Below are 16,221 nucleotides of genomic sequence, written 5' to 3' on the forward strand. Positions count from 1 at the left end.
CAATGGGGGCCCCAGACCTGCACAAAGCACTTCAGGTGAGGTCTCACAAGAGCAGAGGGGGAAAATCACCTCCCTTGACCTGTTGGCCACACTTCTCTTGATGCAGTCCAGGATACGATTGTCTTTCTAGGCTGTGAGTGCACATGGCTGGCTCACAGTCAGTAAGTTTTCTATCCACTATTATCCCCAAGTCCCTCTAATCAGGGCTGCTCTCAATCTGTTCATCCCCCAGCCTGTATTGATACCAGGGGTGGCCTTAACCCAGATGCAGGACCTTGTACTTGACCTTGTTGAACCTCATGAGGTTCACAAGGGCTCAACACTCTGGCTCTTCAAGGTCCCTCTGTATGGCATCCCTTCCCTACAGCATATCAACCACACCACTCAGTTTCATGTCCCTGGCAAACTTGCTGAGGGTGCTTTAAATACCACTGTCCATGTTGCTATCAAAGACATTAAATAATACAGGTCTTAATAGTGACCCCTGAGGAATGCCACTTGTCACTGCTCTCCACTTGGATATCAAGCTGTTGACCACAACACTTTGAGTGTGGCCATGCAGCCAATTCCTTATCTACTGTGTGGTTAATCCATCAAATCCATGTCTCTCCAATTTAGAGACAAGGATGTCATGCGGGACAGGGTCAAAAGCTTTGCACAATTCCAGGTAGATGTCAGTTGCTCCTTCCTTATCCACCAACACTGTAACCCCATCATAGGTGGCCACAAAATTTGCCAGGCATGATTAGCTCTTAGTGAAGCCATGTTGGCTGTCACCAATCACCTCCTTATTTTCCATGTGCCCTAGCATAGTTTCCTGTGGGTGCATATGCTGGGTTGCAAACCTACATCACTGACAATTTAAAAGTATCATCAGCATTTGTGTTAGAAGATTAACAACGTCTAAATTAATGACTCACTTGTGGTAGAAGACTAACGGCATCTAAATTAACAGTGGCTAAAAGCAAAAGAATTTGTGCTTGTTAGGGAAGAAACAGATAAGAAGGGATTCTTTAAAATAACATAGCAGAAACTTATCTATCGGCTCGTCTGGTGCTGGGATAGCGGGTGCAGTAATGAGGAATTAGAGGGTAGGGAGGCCAGGCAGTTAGGATCCTTGTCTAGGGAAGGGGGTATTGACAAAAGAATTGGAAAGAAGACACAAAATCTCCATCCCTGGAGGCAACTCCTGTCAAGTGTGAGGGAGAGGTATCCCTTCAAGGAAGATTTTGTATGACATCCAAATAAGTGGACCACTATGGAGAGAGGTATCCAATACTTGAGGGAGCTAGCCATACGGGAGAGGCTTTACTATGACCCAGATAATGCACGGCTACCCACAGATCCAGATGAAGTCCAATGCACCTGGCCCATGTGGCAGAAGATTTTATGGACCACACCATCATTATATGCCAGTGCATTAACAGTAATAGACTGGAGAGATGAAGAGGGACCAACAGTGAATGAATTGGCTTGCCAACTATGACAGTGTGAAGAGTCTCTCTTCCCCCATGATCATGGCTGTGCAGAAATTATTTCAAGAATTCCAACAAATTAAAGAGGACATGTCCTACTCCCCACTTGCGTGGAATATGATCTTGGCTATTAGGAACAGTTGTTTCTCTACTTGAGAAAACTGGTACACACCACGGGGGAACCTGTGGCTTCGCCTGTGTGATTATGGAGAAGATATAAAGTAATGGGATGGAAAACCTACCTACCTCCTAAAAGAGGGGATACGTGAGTTGGAAGGAAGAACAAGTACAAAACGGGGTTCTTATAGGAGAAATGCTGCTCCAGTTTCCAGTAATTAAGTGCCCAAACAGAGTAAAAAGGTTGATTTTGCTCACAATCCTATGAGAAGAACTTCTCATTTGTATTCACAAGAAGGGAGTGATCGAGATGAGACTGAAAGTCGTGCACACCACACTAACCCATTTGTCGTTAGCGAGTATTATGACCAACATTAGAGGGGCCGAGCCTCCAGCCAGGCAGAGGACAGGGACAATTGAGTTTACTGGCCTGTGTGGAATCGATGGCCTGGCACATCTGACCCCCAGCAGTATAAGGCTCTAGTGGGCACTGGTGCTCAATGCACCCTAATGCCGTCAAATTTTAAAGGGGCAGAACCCTTTTGTATTTCAGGAGTGACAGGGGGTCTCAACAGCTGACTGTATTGGAGGCCGAGGTGAGCCTAAGTGGAAAAGAGTGGGAAAAGCACCCCACTGTGACTGGCCCAGACACTCCATGCATTCTTGGTATAGATTGTCTCAGGAGAGGGTATTTTAAGGACCCAGAAAGGTATCGGTGCGTTTTTTGTATAGCTGCCTTGGAAGCAGAAGGAATTAAACAGCTGTGTGTGTTGCCTGGTCTATCAGAGGATCCTTCTGTTGTGGGATTGCTGAGGGTTGAAGAAAAACTGGTGCCAATTGCCACTATAACAGTGCACCGATGGCAATATCGCACCAATTGAGAGGCTGTAATCCCTATCCATGAACGGATTCATCAACTAGAGACCGAAGGAGTCGTCAGCAAGACACACTCCTCCTTTAACAGGCTCCATATGGCCAGTGTGAAAGTCTAATAGAGAGTGGAGATTGACAGTGGACTATCATGGCCTGAATGAAGTCACACCACTGCTGAGTGCTGCTGTGTCAGACATGCAGTATGAACTAGAGTCAAAGCAGCCAAGCGGTACCCCACAATTGATACTGCTAACGCATTTTTCTCCATCCCTCTGGCAGCAGAATAAAGGCCGCAGTTTGCTTTTACCTGAAGGGCTATTCAATACGCCTAGAATTGGCTGCCCCAGGGGTGGAAACACAGCCCCACCATTTGCCATGGACTGATCCAGGCTGCACTGGAACAGAGCGAAGTCCCAGAACAGAGCAGCAGAAGTTGTTTTTGAGAAAGGGGAGAAAATGATCCAAATCCTTCTGAGAGACAGTTTTGCCATAAATCACAGTAAATTCAAGGGACATGCACAAGAGATTCAGTTTTTAGGAGTAAAATGGCAAGATGGACGTTGTCAGATTCCAATGGAGGTGATTAATGAAATCACAGCTATGTCCCCACCGACTAACAGAAAGGAAACGCAAGCTTTCTTGAGTGTTGTGGGTTTCTGGAGACTGCACATTCCAAATTACAGTCAGATTGTCGGCCCTCTCTATCCAGTGACCTGGAAAAAGAATGATTTTATAGGGGCCCCGGAGCAGTGACAGGCTTTTGAACAAATTAAGCAGGAAATATTTCATGCAGTAGCCCTCGGGCCAGTTCGGACAGGGCAAGATGTTAAAAATGTGCTCTACACTGCAGCCGGGAGGAATGGACCTACCTGGAGTCTCTGGCAGAGAGCACCAGGGGAGACTTGGGATTGACCTCTGGGGTTTTGGAGTTGGGGATACAGAGGATGCGAGGAGCGCTACACTCCAACTGAAAAGGAGATACTGGCAGCATGTGAAGGGGTCCGAGCTGCTTCAGAGGTGATCGGGACTGAAGCACAGCTCCTCCTGGCTCCCCGACTGCCAGTGCTGGGCTGGATGTTCAAAGGGAGGGTCCCCTCTACACACCATGCAGCTGATGCCACGTGGAGTAAATGGGTCACATTAATCACACAACGGGCTCGAATAGGGAGCCCCAGCTGTCTGGTAATATTGGAAGTGATCACAAATTGGCCAGAAGGCAAAGATTTTGGAATGGCGCCAGAGGAAGAGATATCTAACACGTGCTGAAGAGGCCCCACCACATAATAAACTACTGGATAATGAGAAGCGATACGCCCTGTTTATTGACGGGTCCTGTCGCATTGTGAGAAACATCGAAGATGGAAGGCAGCTGTGTGGAGCCCCACATGATGGGTCACTGAAGCTGCTGAAGGAGAAGGTGAATCGAGTCAGTTCGCAGAGGTGAAAGCCGTCCAGCTGGCCTTGGATATCGCTGAGCAAGAAACGTGGCCGGTGCTTTACCTCTGTACTGACTCATGGGTGGTGGCAAATGTGCTGTGGGGGTGGTTACAGAAGTGGAAACGGTGCAGCTGGCAGCACAGAGGCAAACTCATCTGGGCTGCTGAGTTATGGCAAGATATTGCTGCTCAGGTAGAGAATCTGGTTGTGAAAATACGACATGTAGATGCTCATGTACCCAAGAGCTGGGCCACTGAAGAACATCAGAACAACCAACAGGCGGATCAGGCTGCCAAGATCAAGGTGTCTCAAGTAGATCTGGACTGGCAACATAAGGGTGAACAATTTCTGGCTCTCTGGGCTGATGACATCTCAGGCCATCAGGGAAGAGAAGCAACATATAGATGGGCTCATTACCGGGGCGTGGGCTTAAACATGGATGCTATTGCACAGGTAATCCATGAATGTGAGACATGCTACAATCAAGCAAGCCAAACAGTTAAAACCCATTTGGTATGGAGGATGATCGTCAAAGTATAAATATGGGGAGGCCTGGCAGATTGATTATATCACGCTCCCACAAACTCAGCATGGCAAACACTATGTGCTTACTATGGTGGAAGCAGCCACTGGATGGTTGGAAACTTAGGCCATGCTCCATGCCACTGTCTGGAACACTATTTTATGCCTTATGGCGGCATGGCATACCAGAAAGAATTGAGTCAGATAATGGGACACATTTCTGAAACTACCTCATAGACACCTGGGCCAATGAACATGGAACGGAGTGGATATATCACATTCCTTACCATGCACCAACCTCTGGAAAAATTGAGTGATACAATGGATTGCTAAAAACTACAGTCAGAGCAATGGCTGGTGGAACTTTCAAACACTGGGACGTGCATTTAGCAAAAGCCACCTTGGGTAGTCAATACCAGAGGATGGGCCAAGCAATCTGGCCCTGCTCAATCAAACCTCCTACATACTGTGGATGGGGATAAAGCCACCATAGTGAGTATTAAAAATATGCTGAGGAAGACCATCTGGGTTATTCCTACATTGGGTAAAGATAACCCATGTGTGGGATTACTTTTTCCAAAGGACCTGGGTGCACTTGGTGGGTAATACAGAAGGATGGAGAAGTCTGATGTGTGCCTCAAGGAGATTTGATTTTAGGAGAAAATAGCCAATGAATCAAACTGTCAAATAACCCTGTTATTGCAATTGGTGCCCTGAAACATCCCCACACCACATTCAAAGCCTCCTGCTCCACCGACTGAGCCAACTCCACCTCATTCCTCCAACCTTAAAGACTGTCGTGACAGATGGAACCCAAAATTCTGGACTAAATGAACTCGGTAGACATTTTGGAAGGATGGCCCATAGGCTGAGGGAATGATATCTGTGAGACCTGGAAAAAGGTGTGGTGATTCCTTAGAATGTATTTGGAACATGAGCATAACTTAAATGGCATGGAATAAGGGGTGGAGACTGCCCTGGTTTCATCCACAATAGAGTTAACTTCCCTTGGGCTGAGAGGGAGCACAGCTAGAGGGCTGGGCCCAGATCGGTCATTGGAGTATCCCATATCATGTGACATCCTGCTCAGTATATAAGGGGATGTGCATTCTCTCATTTCTGTTTCTGTTTTCCATCAGCACAGCGGGATTTCTGGTGTGGTCAGGATTACTGCTGGGGGTAGATTGTGTACCAGTCACTGGTCAGTGAACAACTGCATTATATATTACCTGTTTGGACTTACTATTGTTACTTGTTTTTTGTTACTATTACTAAATTGTTTTTATTCAACCTATGAATTTCTTTTTTTTTTTTTTCCCTTCCTTATTTCCCTAGGGAGGCAGGGGAAGGAGTAGACAAACTGGTGATTGGCTACTGGCCGAGTTCAAACCATGACAATTCTACATGTTAAGTTAAATTAATAATGCATGAATGTTTTTACCATTGAGATTTAAAAAATCTACTCACTCGTAATTTCACAGGAGACTGTTACAAGTAAGTGGAAGACAAATGTCTCCATTATCTAAATGCCGTGGCATTCCCCAGTTGATGTAGACATTGTGAATACTAAAATTTCTTGGCTCGATCTTATTCCTAATGAAACCCATAACTTGATTTCTAGCAATATTAAATACTAAGTCACATTACAAATGGGAACCATATCTTAATTAGTTCATTTAATGGCTCATGTTATTGTTGCCAAAGAAGACCATAATTCATTAAGATTAAGAAATAACAGTTGTTTTCATCTTGCAATATGTTGTGCCAGTTTTTAGTAAGTAGACTAAAGGCTGATGAATAATCATGCAGTTTCTCAGCAGAACCTTGAAAGACAGCTACCTATCCACAAGGCAACCCCATTTTTATAGGTATCAAAGAAGATATTGAAATGTCTCTTTTGGATGTTTTTTTCTTTTGCATAATTTCTCCCTTCATTTGAATTTTAGTAATTTTTAAAATTTTATGACATATTTGAATTCATACGCCACAGATTAATAAATGTCATGTCTAGGACAATCGCACTGAGTCCACAGCTTTCCAACAGAGATATTCATGGTATTTTTTAAATTTATGAGATTTTATCTTCTCTCTGACTTGTATTATTTTTTTATTTTGTTACATTCAAATTTGCTCAAAAAAATAGAAATAAATAATAATTTATGACAACTACTAGCATTAGTAAAATGACTCAACCTTTAAAGGTGAAGTGTTTTCTTTGAAGCACATGCAAATGTCTACATAAAACCCCCCACTTTATAGAAGTATAGTTGTTTAGTTCTGAGACTATCATGTGTAATTCAAATCAGCCACTAGATAAACTGTATTAACATAACTTTTAAACCCTTCCATAGTACAAACGTTTAACAGTTCTTATTTTAAGAATTTCTTTTGGGTTCCTCCAATTTGTCTCAGGGAGTGAAAATATAGTGAAGAGCTTCTGATAGTATGAAGTCTAATGGATTAAGTCATGGTGTTTATGGTATGCCCCAATGTTGTATATCAAATCAGTGAAAACCAGAGCAATATGTATACCTGTGAAAAGAAAATGAAAATGTTAACTATTTGAAATTAAAATGAATCTAATAATAAAATAATGTTAAAGAACTAGAACACTTACAAAACTGAAAAACTTAAAACACTTTTTTTTTCAACAAAATTGTAGGCAGAGCTAAAATGATAGAAAATTAAGACTAAAGTTTAAAAAATACTACACTAAACACATGAAAAGTGCTCAAAATAGTTTCAGGATTCATGCAAATGAAAAAAAAAAAAAAAATTATGTATTTAAAAAATTTAAGCATGAGTTCTATTTAATCCCTTTGTTGAGTGCTTATCTTCCATAGCATTATTTTTACTGTCCTCACCTGGCGTGATGTTGTTTTTCAGTGGTATTCTAAACTGCCTTCAGGAGATTTATTCTATTTTCATGCCATAGTAAATTAAATTGAAATCTGTCTTACTGTACTTCCTCATGCAAGTGCAGCTATTAAAGAAGCAGTGCCCTTTGCAAGTTATTTTAAGTGTTTATCTAACATTTATTATGCATATCAGTAACTGTTTTCCAGTCTGAGTGTCAAATACAATGTTTATCTGTAAAAATAAATTAGGAACGTTGTGTATATTATTTTCTCATACAACTGCTGAACTGGTTACATAAGATCAATATTGGCATGCAAACCATGTTGTAATTTATATTTTAAGTAAATATTTCTTCTTCATTTTTCCCTAAAGGATCTTTCTGTACTAACAAAACAGATGTTTTTATTAAGCATTTGTTCGGTGGATACAAAAAGGAAAAACATGATTTATTGGAGGCAAGTCTTATTATTTACTTTTTTTTTTTTTCTGACTATGTTGTATGCCATTGCCACTTTTGATATCAGATTCAACAATAATAATGAACTAAGTAAATATTTGCATCTTCTAGAAACAACCATAAATTGCATTCTAATTATACTCTGCATTATAAGACTTGTGAAGAATTTTAACACATGCAGATTACATCAGTACTGTTTTAACAGGAATTTTTCAAAATACAAATCAAGATTATATGACAAAACTATTGTTTGTTTGTTTTTGCACCAGAGGATTTCTTTTGTTTAATATTATGGAAAAGCTACAATATATGAGGAAACCAGTAGAGTGTGCATAAAATGATTCCACAAGGGAGACTGAGCAAATAATGGATTTCATAAAAGAGTCACATTTATTGAAATAGACTGTATGGAATAAATTAAAATATCACCTATGCATGGATATTCTGTATACTTCTGTATATTGTATACCTCAAGCACGTTCTGCTAATAGGACCTTTTAAGATGAACTCAGTTTTCACATAGTATGGCAGACTGTTCTTCACTGGGGTGAACGTGTCATGACATTCATTTATTTAACGTCCATCCAGTTTATTTAGCATCCAACAAGTTCTTAGGAATTGGCCACTAAAAGAAATATCTCTTTGCACTTTACATAATAGCAGTGAATCCTTCCATGAAAACATAGTAGATGCAAGTAACATTTTTGCATTTCCCACGGGAGTTTGCAGTGGAGTCATGGCATATGTTCACTACAAGCAAGACTTTAGATTATGCTGACAGTGTATTTGTTCATATGTTGCATATATAAGAGGTGAGAGGAATCTAATGGGGGACAGAAGGCTTACAAATGTCTGTCTTCTTTTAGTCCAAATGATATTATAGAAGTCTAATACTTTGGCAATCTGTATCCTTTTGCTTGCAGACAGATCATGATTTACCAAACCATTTTCACTTGAGATTGGTTTAAGCTAGAGTTTGGCAGTTAATAATCAGAAAAAAAAAAATACTCTCTGCTTTCAATTAAGAGCCCTAAGGTGAGTTGTGGCCTTTTGATTATTAGATTTAAAATTAATCTTTAATTAATGGTGAAATAAAGTGCACAGTATTCATGATGGGAGAGGTGGAACTATTTCAGTTTTAGCTAGTCTTTTTACTGTCTTTTTGCTTGGATTTTACTGGACTTAAAAATTAAAACAAATAACTTTCTGTGTACAGTCTTTGCAACACAACCCTTTGCACCATGTAATGTATAGTTGCAAATAGCTTTCATTTAAGCCCCTTAGAAACAGTGCTATTCATAGTGCCCTGAATTCATATAGGAAAATACTCACTGTACTGGAAAGAAATCACAAGTCCTTGATTTAATATGGTAGTAAATAGAAGGGCTTACCAAGGTTTCTGGAGTGTTTTCAGGTTGCTTTTGCATCATGTTAAATGTTTAATTTTGTTTTCCATTTCAACAAAATTTTGAACATTGACGTTTTAATAGTTATCAAAGGAATAAGTTTTTTTCATTATGCACAAATGGCTAGGTATGTTTTGGTTCCCCTGAGCAAATAGTTGTGTGGCTTCTAACCTTTTTTTTTTTTTTTTTTTGGAAGCACTATTGTTTGGGCACACATAGAATAGCAGAAGAAATAGACAAAGGTGCAGCTATAAGCACATTAAACCTTATGTGGACTTTTCCCATTTTTCCTGACCCAAAATGTCATTTAGACAAAACATATATATACTTTTTACGTTGGTTCAGGCCTTCTGAACCTGCAACAGCCCAGCTGAACATATTGCTTTGTTCAGTCTGAGCAGGAGTCTGGCCAGTATGATCCACTTCAAAGTAATTCCAGTATTTGAAGATTTGGTCAGACACGTTATACGTGTAGTAAACAGTTACACAGTACTTTTATATGACATTTATATGCACATTGCATTTATATGAAAAATAGATCTGTGTGTAACAGTCATACGTAGAGAGAATAATGGGACAGTAACAAGGGAGTACTGGTAGAAGGAACCCTAGTCTGGATTTTCTCAAGTGACCTTGCAGAGTCAGAGGTTCTTGATTGCGGGAGCTATGGACACGCACACAACCAGTATGATCAAGCAATGTCAATTTATTGAAGGTAAGCGAGCCCTTTTATAGGTTTCTCCTGTGCACGCGAACGGTACATGGTGCAATCCTTACGATTGGATAGTTAGCTTTGTCCACATGCTTCAAGCCTTCTCATGATTGGATAATAAGCGCCACACTCAATGTCTTTCTCGGCCCAACCCATCTCCTGGAGTTGGTTGCTGAGTTCTTTGTTCCATGTCCTTGTCATGTCCTTGCCGAGGCTTCCACATGTGTAGGATTGCTCACATGTCCATTATCTCCCAACACTTGATCTCTCTAACACATGAGATTGAGAAAAAAGTCTTATAATATACACACTCTTTCATTCTTGTTTATTCTATGTATGAAGTTATGTACCTTTTATTTCAGAAATAAAGTTGAAAAATGGAACAAATCCATAGTTAGCAAATATTTTTTACACGACATTTTTCTCTCATTTCTCATCCATGTTAATGGATGAAGTGTGTTAAAGACTGTTCTTTTAATCTTGAATATGGAGTATTAGTAAGGAAAAGGATTATGGCTTTTTAACTTCTTTGATACTAATATAGTTTTATCTATATTAAAACATAATGAGAAAAAATCTAGGATTATATAAAATTCCCAAACTATAGAGAAAGTATGTGTATTTCCTGATATGTTTAACATAACAATTATGTTAAAGCAAAGGAATGGGGACATATTCAAGCGCTATTGTGAAGTCTTTGTAATAGGTGACATTTCTGAATCTACAGAAATGAGCAAGTAGTAGTAGTTTGAATTATGTCTTTTTCTTTGTTTTGATCTATGTTACAGGCAGTTGTGGCTGTTTTCAATAAATAATTATTTTGCTTGGTTCATAAAAACTGCAGAAAACAACATTCACTGGAATACAAAAAATATCTTGGGAGAAATATTTATGAACTATAACGTAACACATTTGTTTAAGTTGCAAAATGCCCTTCTATCGCATAGCAGAGAAAGAATTGGATCACTTTAATAATATAGACATAAGATAAGCACCATGCATTGAAGAAAATTGCCTATTGAGACATTTATGTCTTCACTTTAACAGTTGCAGTTTTAAGTCCACTGTGAAGAGAGTGCCATTGAGAGAAGATCTCCAAACAGTACCAACATTTAGATTTGTATAGGCTGATTTTCTTAGCACATGAGCAATGCTTTTATTTCTTATGATATTGCTAGAACATCATTCTATTTAAAGAAGGTATGATAAGCAAGTGGTTTTGCTGTGATAGGTTTGTATGCAAGGGATTTTGGTAGCAGGGGAGGGGGCTACAACAGTGGCCTCCTCTGAGAACCTTCTCGTAAGCTCTCTCAGCTTCAGGTTGGACCGGCCTCTGGCCAATGCTGAGCCAATTAGCGACATGACTGCACCTCTGTGATAACATATTTAAGAAGGGTAACCTGCAAGGGGGTGGACTTCGAGAAGGATTTATGAGAAGAGCAGCTATGCAAACACCTAGGTCAGTGGGAGAAAGGGTGCATGTGGGGGTGTGCTGTAGCGTGGAGCACCCTGTATCCTGTGGTGAGACAGCAGGGCCTCCCCCCTGCCACCCATGGAGGTCACTGGAGGAGTAGATATTCACCTGAGGCCTGTGGATGACCTCACACCCGAGCAGGTGGCTGTGCTAGGCTGGAACTCTAGGGGAAGAAGCAGCCCCTGCTGTTGTAGTTTTGTGCTGGGAGGACTGCAACACGTGGAGGTGACCCATGCTGGAGCATCTGAAGAGGAATGCATCTCGTGGGGAGAAGTCATGATGGAGAAGGTTTGTGGAGGACTGTTTCCGATGAGAGGGACACCAGATGAAGCAGGGGGAAGAATGCAGAAAAGTGCTTCCTCACACACCTTGAAGGAAGAAGTGGCAGGACTGACTGCACCCCCCTATCCCCTGGCCCTGTGCCTCTGGGAGAGGAGGTAAAGATATTGTGAACAAAGCTGGCCCCCGAAAGAAGGGAGGACTGGAGGGAGGAGGTATTTTAAGATATGTTAACACTTCTTATTGTCCCATTCTGTCCATTAAGTGTTGGGTTTGTTAGTATTTGAATTAAAGTGATGTTCTTGGGTTTTTTCTTCCCTAACCATCAGGGGGGTTTTTGCCTGTGACTGTCTGAATGGGTGAGAGACCCCTCTCTGTCTTTATTGCGATTCCTGAGTCTTTTTTTGTTTCATTTTTTTCCTTCTCAGTGCTGGTGGGAGTGGGTGAAAGGAGTGATCTGTTGCCCTCTGGGCCTGAACCATGACACTTTCATTCTGCCTATTCTGTCTACTTTATTTAGAAAATACTAAGGTGAAGCAACAAAGCATAAGGAGCTAATTATGATCAGAATGCTCTGATGTCTCAAAGCATATTTAGTCCACTTATTTTAATGCTTGTCTACATTCTAAACATGACATACCTTGAGTACATTCTTGGAGAAAAAATGGTTCTTGAAGGATTGGTTTAGTCACTGACAGGACTGAGTGAAGGACAATGGCTGTCTTTGCCAAAGGACTGAGAGTAAAAAAATTACACAAACGATACATGCAATTATATATATATACACACAGACACAAACCCTTCTCATGCCTACTAAGCCTGTTTTTAAAAGAAGCAGACTTCTCTTTGTGTTATTACTCAAAAGAACAGAAACAACAGACTTTCAGTAAAACATATGCTATTATTAATTTTTTCTTTCCATTCACTGGAATCACCACTGTCATATCACAGATTATATCTACTCCCTCATAATAATGTTTAAAAATCCTACAGGACTAATTAGCCTAAAGAATCTCCACATTATTCAGTGATGTGAAGTTATGATGAATATTAATGCCCAGTTGAAGGAGATCACCACTTGGATTTCCCAGTGTTCTTTTGTTTTACATATGAGGGAATCATATGGTTCTTGTCAACTAGTTTAGCTACTTGTGGGTAATGCAGTGAATCTAACAAATTAGTGAGATACAATACTCTTCCATGTTTTTGTTTTAAGTTGTCATCAGTCGGATGTTATAAAGACACAGTTCCAGAGGTTATATCGACTATGGAAGCTTTTGTTGTCCATTCCTGATAATCTTAATTTTACTCCCTTCACAAGAGAGGACTTATAAATTTACATAGATATTTGTATTCTGGCAAAGACAATAAAGAAGCAGTATAAACATATGCAATTCCATATCATGATTTGTAGATAGCCACTATATTTGAGGTCTTCCAATTCTGTAGCAGGTTGTTCTACTACATAGCTGTCTGTTCTGCGAAAGAAGGATTTTTTTTTTCTTTAATTTTTTATTACAAGTGCAATTGCTTCCAGAAATACTGTGCTAGGGAAGCTGAATGGAACTTCTGTATACCCCATATGGTTTCCATACATAATGTTATCATTAGAAATCATCCTTCAGAATATTATTACTGTTAGGCTCAGCAGATCTTTTACTAATGCTTGATTTTCTTAGCTATTCAGCATCTAGAATGTATGAAAGGTATTCAATACTCTTTACTAAATCTAGTGTGCAGTAGGAATAATGATGGCTAATAGATTGATACTGATAGGAATAAATCTTTAAATTATTTAGCTGTAGAAGATCCCATTGAAGAAAAGCTGAGAAAAGTCTCCACAGGCTTCTAAAGAGTGAAAAGGACTTTTTTTTTTATTAGCTAGTAATTTCATTTCAAATATCTAACTGGTTGCCCACAGAGCTTTTAAGATAGACAGGCATACAGGTATTCCTGTTACTCACTAGTCATTCAATTACTGGTCATCAAAAGAAAGCACCATTGGGACCTTAGTAGCATCAGATTTAGTGATATAAAAGAGAATAAAGAACAAGTATCCAACATATGTAAAGCACATCATAGAAAGTAAATCTGTATGTAACAACCTTCAGAAAAAGCAAAGTATAAAATGCATGTAAAACATGTAAAAATAACCACAAGAATCTTAACATGGAGGATTAAACCATCGACCTCAGCCTCTTATTCTGCCAGGTCAAGGATTTAGAATGCCAATGATGGGAGCAAATGCTGCGATGCTGGATTGAGTGAATCTGGCAACCTTGCTGGATAAGCTTAATACTAAAAAAAAATTGATAGTAACTTAAAAGTTTATGTGTATCTCATTTTAACTGTATGTTAGTAACAAGAAGAAATGCTAGTAGTGCTGTGAGTAAGAATCAGAGAATCACAGAATCAACTAGGTTGGAAACGACCTTGTAGAACATCCAGTCCAACCATTGACCTCACACTGACAGTTCCCAACTACACCATATCCCTCAGCGCTATGTCGACTCTACTCAAACACCTCCAGGGGTGGGGACTCCACCACCTCCCTGGGCAGCCCATTACAACACCTAACAACCCCTTCTGTAAAGAAATGCTTCCTAATATCCAGTCTAAACCATCCCTGATGCAACTTGAGGCCATTACCTCTTGTCCTGTCACTTATTACTTGGTTCAAGAGACTCATCCCCAGCTCTCTGCAACCTCCTTTCAGGTAGCTGTAGAGGGCGATGAGGTCTCCCCTCAGCCTCCTCTTCTCCAGACTAAACACCCCCAGTTCCCTCAGCCGCTCCTCGTACGACCTGTGCTCCAGAGCCTGCACCAGCTCCGTTGCCCTTCTCTGGACACGCTCGAGTCATTCAATGTCCTTTTTGTAGTGAGGGGCCCAAAACTGAACACAGGAATCGAGGGGCGGCCTCACCAGTGCCGAGGACAGGGGTCAGATCCCTTCCCTGTCCCTGCTGGCCACACTATTGCTGACACAAGCCAGGATGCCATTGGCCTTCTTGGTCCCCTGGGCACACTGCTGGCTCCTGTTCAGCCAGCTAGAGAAGATAATAATTCTTTTATAGGATGGTTAAGGCCTTAATTAGACTAACAATAACTTCTTGTCTTTGCAAATATGGCATAATCCTTTTGCTCATAACAAAATTTTAGGTATAAGAAATAGGTACAAATTCAAGCAACCTTTTCTATAATTTGGATGCCAGAAATTAACACATAGTGAAAACTAGTCTTTTATGTGTTAGATTTAAAAGTATATATACCAGTTAATGAGATTTCTTGGACAGCTAAATTTGCTGATACTTAGCTTACGCTGTAATAAGGTCTTTATTGATGGGTGGTCAAAGAGTTAGGCTGCCCAGAGAAATTGTTTACAGTTAAGTAAGAAACTCTATTCAAACAACACTTTGAAGTGGTAGTTAATATTCCAAGGATGTACTGATTGTGTGCGGTGGTGTAATCCCCCCTGCCTGTGGGCTGCTCTGTGCTTGGTGTGATTCCCTCCATCCTGAGACACGTACTCACCCAAGATGGATTGAAAAAGACAGGAGACCAGAGCACTAAGGTACCCACTTAACGTATGTGGCTCCTGCTTCCCCTATCACTTGGGAAAAATAATGACAATCACCTCCTGACAGCTTAGTAGATCTGTACCTGGGTCATGGCACAAAGTGGGTGATACCAGAACTTCAAAATATAGCAAGTTCTGGGACTGTGCAACTGGTGGAAAGTACCAGAGCATTTCCTCATCTGACTTGAACTGAAATGGAAAATTATATGACAAAAGACAGTTATCTTGGACCCTATAAATAGTGACCTTAAATGAGACCCTTTGAGGTCTCCTGGATTGGAGAGGTTGTAACCAACATCTCTCCTGAGCTGGGATGCCTCAGGCTCAGACTTTTTGAATTTTGAAGATTATCTGCCCACAAATCTGAGAGAAGGACAGGGTGAAGTCAGACTTCTCAACTCTCAATTATTTGTTGAGAAAGAATGATGTATTGTAAATATTTGCTCCAAACTTAAGAAGAGGGAAATTTTAACTGTAGGCTAGCCTCTTCTATCCACTTCTTTACCTATGTGTTTAATTACACACATTTATCTTTATAAATTTTAATATATATATATATATATGTCACTGGATATCCAAATATTTCCATGTTGTTTGTGTGTGTATGTCTTGTTTTTTACATCTATACATACATATATATATACACTTATACTTTGATTCAGAAGACCTTGTAGTTAGTGTGAATCTTGTCATTCTCAAATCTGTAATCAAGTTGCCATTTCAATCATAACATATCTTAGCAAATCACTTCGTCAATCTTTAAATCAATCAACCAAAAAGTGCTGCTAAAATTTAACCTTTTTTCTACCTCAAACCATTAATTAAACTTAAATTGCTATTAAATCTTAACCATGTGAGATACCTTAGTTTGTGACACTATGACAAGAAACCTGAAGCTCATGAATTTGTATTAGAGAGAAAACTGTGGTGACAGTTTTGATGATCAAGTGTTAACGTATAAAGTCCAAAAGTCCTTGAGGATGCACATATGTAGAACTGAAATATCTGAAAGATAAGTAGAACTTGACAAAGA

Source organism: Athene noctua, chromosome 2 (genome assembly GCF_965140245.1).
Source record: "Athene noctua chromosome 2, bAthNoc1.hap1.1, whole genome shotgun sequence".
Classification (NCBI taxonomy): domain Eukaryota; kingdom Metazoa; phylum Chordata; class Aves; order Strigiformes; family Strigidae; genus Athene; species Athene noctua.